This window comes from Macrotis lagotis, chromosome 1 (genome assembly GCF_037893015.1).
Source record: "Macrotis lagotis isolate mMagLag1 chromosome 1, bilby.v1.9.chrom.fasta, whole genome shotgun sequence".
NCBI lineage: Eukaryota > Metazoa > Chordata > Mammalia > Peramelemorphia > Peramelidae > Macrotis > Macrotis lagotis.
Genome location: NC_133658.1, coordinates 863,194,177 through 863,202,129, shown reverse-complemented (window position 1 = coordinate 863,202,129; position 7,953 = coordinate 863,194,177).

Here is a 7,953-nt window from a genome sequence, read left to right as displayed (position 1 = left end):
ATTTCTCTCTCATCACATTCAAATGAGATCAATTTATACCTTGGAAACAATGTAAAGAATAGCAGACTGTCTTCTGTGGGGGGGGGGGGAAGCAAGAATGGGGGAAAATTGTAAAAACTGTAAAACTTAAAATAAAATCTTTCTAAAAAAATCAAAAAAAAGAAAAGAAAAACCTGAGGCTTGTATGAACTGATAGGGTTCATAATAATACCTATCTCTTAGAGCTATTGTGAGGTTCAAATGAGATACTTACCATCATGACCAGAACATAGTAAATACTATATCAATGTTAGCCATTTTTAATATTGATGTTATCTTTCCAGAAAAACATCAATCTGTGGTGATATCTATGGTCATATTTGCTTCCCTGCATTAGGATCAATGCATTGCTTTGCTGATCATTCATACTCTGTACATTTATTTAAAGACTACTAGGACCGCCTTTCTTTATGAGTTTTCTTTGTATTCCAAATACTTAACACAGGACTTCACATACATTTGAATAGATGTTTGTTGAACTAAATTTGTTAGTGTACATATGGTTGCAAAAGTGCGATGTTTAACCTGGTTATTAAATGCTTTAGTTATAGTCAACTTGTTATTGTTATTGCTGTTCAGCCATTCAGTCGTTTCCAACTCTTCAAGACTCTCTGGATGACAGCATGCCGGGCCCTTCTGTTGTCCACTACCTTCTGAAGTCTGTCCAAGTTCACATTAGTCGTTTCCCTGTCACTATCGATCCATCTCATCCTTTTGCCCTCAACCCTTCCCAACATCAGAGTCCAGTGAATCCCACCTTCTCATGATGTGGTTAAAGTATTTAAGCTTCAGCTTCAATAGTTGCCCTTCCAGTGAATAACCTGAATTTTTTTTTTGTGAAAGATTTTATTTTGAATTTTACAACTTTTCCCCTAATCTTGCTTCCCTCCCTCCACCCCCGCCCCACACAGAAGGCAGTCTTTTAGTCTTTACACTGTTTCCATGGTATACACTGATCTAAACTGAATGTGTTGAGAGAGAAATCATATCCTTAAATATAAGAGATAGCAAGATTACATAATAAGATAACAGGGTTGTTTTTTTTAAATTAGAGCTAACAGTCCTTGGTCTTTGTTCAAACTCCAGAGTTTTTATTCTGGATACAGATGGTATTCTCCATCGCAGACAACCCCAAATTGTCTCTGGTTGTTGCACTAATGGAATGAGCAAATCCATCAAGGTTGATCATCACCCTCATGTTGCTGTTAGGGTGTACAATGTTCTTCTAGTTCTGCTCATTTTGCTCAGCATAACCTGAATTAAGTATTGACTGAAGTAGTCACAGGGAAGTATAATTCTATAAGTGCTATAAAAATTATCATCATAAAATGGCATCTTTTGCACCTAGGCACATAATAAATATTTGTAGAATTGCATTTCTCTAGGAAGTCTGAAGGCAAGGAGACCCCATAATTCAGATTGCATTTTCCCATAACCAGAAAGTGAAATATTGCATTTCCCTAAGATACATTACTTTGTTCCATGGTTACATAAACTTGAATCTTTGTCCTTGGTAGACTGCAGGGGGAAAACCCACTCTGTGAAGCGTGTGGGTCACTCATTGGGAAGTCAGCCAGCTTAATTCCACCATCAGTGGAAAGCACTGTTCTCAGTACTGAAAAAGATACATCTGACAGATCAAAGAACTGTCTTACAAGTCAAAGGTTTGATCTTCTAAGCATATTGATTTTTTAAGCAACACATGCCAATGGTCCAACAAATTGGGCCAGGCCCCTTCCTTGGGGCTGAACCCCGAATACAGAAGGAAACAGTCTTTTATTTTTAAAGATTTTATTTATTTTGTTTTACAATTTTTCCCCTTTTCTTACTTCCCTCCCCCACCCCCCCACAGAAGGCAATTTGCCAGTCTCTACATTGTTTCCATGTTGTACATTGATCCAAATTGAATGTGATGAGAAAGAAATCACATCCTTAAGGGAAGAAACAAAGTATAAGAGATAGCAGGATCAGACAATAAGATATCGGGTTTTTTTCCTAAATTAAAGTTAATAGTCCTTGGTCTTTGTTCAAACTCCACAGTTGTTTCTCTGGATACAGATGGTATTCTACATCACAGACAGCCCCAAACTGTCCCTGATTGTTGCACTGATGGAATGAGTGAGTCCATCAAGGTTGATCATCACCCCCATGTTGCTGTTGGGGTGTACAATATTTTTCTGGTTCTGCTCATCTTGATCAGCATCACAGACTTTTTTTTTAAAAATACAATAAAAACAATCAAATAGACCAACTAATAAAAATATATATTAGGCAATTTGATCTCTAATTGGAGGAAATATTAGGGACTTTCCAAGTTGGGAGGGGAGGAGGCTGAATTCAGTAAAAAGTGTCCCACTCCCCCCCCCCCCAATTGTCTGTATTCAAAGGATCATGGAAAGAATAACATCAGCACGGGGTCAATTTTCAGGTTGTACATATGGGTTGCTGAGATATGTAATTGTGAGAAAATTCTTTGCATCAGTTCTCAGATCTGACCAGGTTTCTGATCATCATAACCTAGGTCCCTCAGCTAAGAATCTGAACGGCAGATAGAGGAGGTCCAGCTTCCCAGTCATACAGGACTGGGTTCAAACAATGGATAAGGTTTTCCCAATTTCCACAATTGAATAAAGTTTTCTTACAAGACAGAATCTGGACTAAACCCTTTATTGAACAGAAAGGGAACTGAGCCAGCTCCAGAACTGAATCACAAAATGGAACCAAGGTAACTCACTCAATTCCCACAATTCACCACTTCCTGTTCTAATATCCCCAATTCCCTCCTATTGAGATAATCCTCATGGAGTTTACAGTATGGTAGGAGGGACAAGACACATTCAGAAATAGTTTCCTCGCTGGACACCCTCCTTTCACTGGCGTAGATCGGACCCTTTCTACAACTTGGGAGAAAGCCACTGAGTGGCATGATGACCAGCTTTTCCTCCTTCTGTAGCCAAGTTAGAGTCTCCTCAGCCTCAGCGAGACTAACCCACAGATGACTGAGTTTGTCGTTATACACGTGTGCCAAACCTGTCCTTGAAGCCTTTGCAAAGCACATGTTCTGCTGGCAAAGCCCTGGACGAGCAGCAAGAACTCCATTATGAAGTAGGTGTCGCAAAGTGCAGATTAACGCCGAACAGAGTCCTGTGGTTGTAGCAAAGAGTCGGAGCCCAAGGAGGGGGTTTTCCATTGCAAAATGACAGAACAAATTATGGTATGTCAATGAAATGGTATATTGTGCTGTGAGAACACGTGGAAAGGGCCAGAAGCGCAGGGGGGAGTCGCTGCTGCCGGCTTCAGCAGCGCTTGGGAGGAACCCGCCCGTAGCCACCTGCCCACCTTCACCTCGGCTCCCGACACGTCCGCCCTCCCGCTGGGGCAGCCGCCGCCGCCGTGACCACACGTCTCCCTCCCAGGGCCGCCAGGACGCGCCGGATCCACCTGGGGCTCTGCGCCTCCTACGTCCTCCTGTCCGTGTCGCACTACTTGGGCCGCGACGTGGTCGTGAACTTGGCCGAGTCCTTCCCGCACCAGGCCCGGGAGCCGAGGAGCGGCTGAAGCTGCAGAAGCAGCGCGGCGGCCGCATCTCCCTGCAGGACATCTAGAAAGCGGACCGCGCCGGGCGCCCGGGGGGAGCCGGCCCAGAGCCCGGGGGGGCCGGCCCAGCGCCCGGGGGGGGCCGGCCCAGAGCCGGGGGGGGCCGGCCCAGCGCCCGGGGGGGGGCCGGCCCAGCGCCCGGGGGGGGCCGGCCCAGAGCGGGGGGGGGGGGGGCGGCCCAGCGCCCGGGGGAGCCGGCCCAGCGCCCGGGGGGAGCCGGCCCAGAGCCCGGGGGAGCCGGCCCAGCGCCCGGGGGAGCCGGCCCAGCGCCCGGGGGAGCCGGGGGGGAAGCCGGCCCAGCGCCCTGGGGAGCCGGCCCAGCGCCCGGGGGAGCCGGCCCCCAGCGCCCTGGGGAGCCGGCCCAGCGCCCCAGCGCCCGGGGGAGCCGGCCCAGCGCCCGGGGAGCCGGGGGGGAGCCGGCCCAGCGCCCGGGGGAGCCGGCCCAGAGCCGGGGGGGGGGCGGCCCAGCGCCCGGGGGAGCCGGCCCAGCGCCCGGGGGAGCCGGCCCAGAGCCCGGGGGAGCCGGCCCAGCGCCGGGGGAGCCGGCCCAGCGCCCGGGGGAGCCGGCCCAGCGCCCGGGGGGGAGCCGGCCCAGCGCCCTGGGGAGCCGGCCCAGAGTCCGGGGGAGCCGGCCCAGCGCCCGGGGGAGCCGGCCCAGCGCCCGGGGGAGCCGGGGGGGAGCCGGCCCAGCGCCCGGGGGAGCCGGCCCAGAGCCCGGGGGGAGCCGGCCCAGAGCCCGGGGGGGGGAGCCGGCCCAGCGCCCGGGGGGAGCCGGCCCAGAGCCCGGGGGGAGCCGGCCCAGCGCCCGGGGGGAGCCGGCCCAGAGCCCGGGGGGAGCCGGCCCAGCGCCCGGGGGGAGCCGGCCCAGAGCCCGGGGGGAGCCGGCCCAGAGCCCGGGGGAGCCGGCCCAGCGCCCGGGGGCACGCTGCACTCCGGCAGTCTCTATTGGAGCACACGCTGGCAGCTGACAAGAACGACCCCCCACCTATGGTTTTTCACCGAGACTCACGACCTGGACGGACAGGTCAAGTCCATCAAACAACTGGGTGATCCCGTAACCAGCCTGCCAAGATGGGGGCCCCGATTCTAGCAGGGCACACCTTGGAGACAGCGACCACCAGAGCTAAGCCACCCTGGCTTCCCCCACGCCTGGGAACTGCGGGCCAGGCTCCTGCTGTCTTTCAGTGCATGCCTATTTCGGTTATCTGACCTTTTCATAATCTGTACCAAAAAACGACCATTTACATCCCAATAAAGTGACTTGGTACTGATGGAAAAAAAAATATGAAAAGGACAATTCCGGGGAAGCCAGGGAAGACTTGTATGGACTGATGCAGAGTGACAGATACAGCAGACTAGTTCCAGCATAATTTATACCATAGCAGCATTATAAAGACAATTTTGCAAGATGTGAAAACTCATCAATGCAATGACTGATCATGATTCCAAAGGACTAATGACAAATACTACCCACCTTCTGATCAAGATGAAGCAGACATGAGGGGCAGATTGAGATAGAACTTTCAAGACACAATTATTGAATGTTTTGCTGGACCATGATATGTGGGAGTTGTTTTTCCCCTCCAATTTGAAGAATGGGATTTGTAAGGGAAAGGGGGACTTATAATGGAAATCTTATCCTACTCTCCAAGAATAATTATAACATTCTTTTAAATGCAAAGAGAACAGGAGATTCAAGAGGCACAGATAAGCAGGACAGTTTTTGAAACATGTCATTTATTATTTAAAAAATACAAGCTGAAATATTAATTCATGGTTTCATATATAACCCTCTTGCTTCTATACTTCTGTGTTTAAATGACCATGTGTGACAATGGTTAAGTACAGAACAAGAATATAAAAAGTTCCAGACTTAAAAGAAGACAGGCAATAGGGACTCACCAAAAGAACCAATTAACTTGGAAGAAAAGATGTCTCCAAATATTTTTAGGGTATTCAAGGATGGACCACTCAACAAGTTTAGTTACTTTTCAATGGGTTGTAAAACAAAACATGTGGCATGCTGATGGTTGGTTGGTTACGAGGAAAGAGAGGTAACTGTTCAGGAATAATCTGCATGTACAGATCTTTACTGTACCCTGAAGGGTTTGACCTGACTTCAGATTCTCAGAACTGTTGACTGATTTTCTTTTCCATGAAGCATGACTCCTAATAGACCAGTACAGGGAAGCTGTGAACCCTTTCCAAGAATGAGTTACAGAACAAATCTATTCAGTTTGCTCCCTTTCTCTTTTGATATATTCTTCCCATCTGTCTCCACTGTAACCATTTCTTTGATTTCAACAGTCCTTAAGGTCATTTTGTTCCCTACCATCTCCAGTCTCCAAATTAGGAGGAAATTCCTGCTTCCTATTTCTCCCCCTTCCACCCTGCACTGAGCATGTTACACCTTTCTCCTGCACAGATGCAGCAGGAATAAAGGGGATTGAACTGAAGATCTAGAGCAGGCCATGTTGTAGCTAGCCTCTTTGTACCTCATCTACTAAATAATACTTGAACTGCCTCTTTCATCAGAACCTTTGCAAATCTTACAGCCTCACAGAAATGAAGACAAACAAAACCCCTTTCTAGTGCCCATAGAATAAGATCTACCATCTGTGACCGGCCATCTGGGGGACTCCAGTTTGGCCCCCATCTCCCCTTGCAGGATCTTCTTCACAGCCCCCCACCTCTCACCTGCCCTCCTCCCCAATCGATGTTCCTAACAATCTCCTTCCCTCAGAGCTCAAATGCAGTCTTCTCTAAGCACATAGAAGCAGTTGGGAGCAACTGTTTTCGTGCTGTTTCTGTCTACGTGTTTTTCCTGCTTCTGGAGCTTTTAAACACTTTTATATCCATGAATTTATGGGAGGTCATAAAGTGGAAGAGACTATCTGAGGAGGCTAAAGCACCAGACTCAAAACCAGCCTTCAAGGCCTCATACCTGTGGAACCCAAGCCAAATCCCACCCTCGCTTGGTTTCAGATAGAATAGAGCAGCTTGGACTATATGGCCCCCAAAGGCCTGTGCCAATTTCTGATACTCAGATCAAGGATGGTATATCTAACTCGACATTCGTGGAACATGACACTCTCATGATGACAAGTGCTATGGATTTTGAAAACTAGTGAAATTTTTTCTTCTAAAATAGATCAGGAAATTATTTACTAGAAATACCTGTGAAGCATTCTGGGGTGGGGGAAGGGGGTTTATAAAAACATACTCAATGCAATTCTAATCATCCAAAATTTGCCCATTTCCTTCTCTGTTCAGTCTCAGAGAGTGTATGTCCATATTCCTGGACCTGCAGCACATAAAGATTCTACCAATATTTTTCAAGTCCCAAAATATCTTATAGCTAAATTAATAAGTCTAGAAAATGATGATCTTGCAAAGAGAAATCCCACATTGGACTACAGTGTCCTGAAGTACTCTGTAGTATGCCAAACCAGATTAAAATATTTTTAAAAATGAAAATACAGTAGAACACAGGTTGGATAGAGCACCAGCCCTGGAGTCAGGAGGACCTGAGTTCAAATCCAGTCTCTCAAAAGACACTTAATTGGCTATGTGATCTTGGGCAAGTCACTTAACCCCATTGCCTTGCCCCCAAAACCCAAAAAACAGGCAATATTTTGGTTTCCTAAGTTAACATGTGATCCTCCAAGATTTTCATGTACAATTTCAGCATGGCAACGTAGGTTTCTCTAGAAAAAGAATCTGTAAAGTCCAATGGTAGAATGACTGGTTCTGCTAAGTGATGGTTAAAGGAGTAAAACTTACTAGCTATGTAACCTTGGGCAAATGACTTAACCCTAATTACCTCTCATCCAGGGCTATCTCCAGTCATCCTGATCCATATCTGGCCATTGGACCCTGATGGCTCTGGAGGAGACAGTGAGGCTGGTGATCTTGCAAAGCATTCCTCATTCAAATCCAATTCACGTGCTTGTCATGGCATCACCTCCCTGATATCATGTTCTTCTTTGAAAACAAAGGACAAACAACAAAGGAGCAGAGGCTGAAAATCACTTGCTACAAAGCACCATTATGAAGCTGAGACAAATATGGCACCTCTGTAGTCACTGCCAGAAGAGTCAAATTGATTCCCTAGTGCTGCAGTGGAAAGCAGATTAAAATATTTTTCAACATAAAAAAACCCAACATAATGTTAATTGTGGTTTTCTAAGTCAATATGCTTGATGGAAATAGCAAACTACTCCAGTATCTTTGTCAAGAAAACTCCAGAGGGGCACCAGAGTTGGCACAATTGAAACGACTCACCAACTCCCCATGTAGCTGCAGATCTACTTCCAC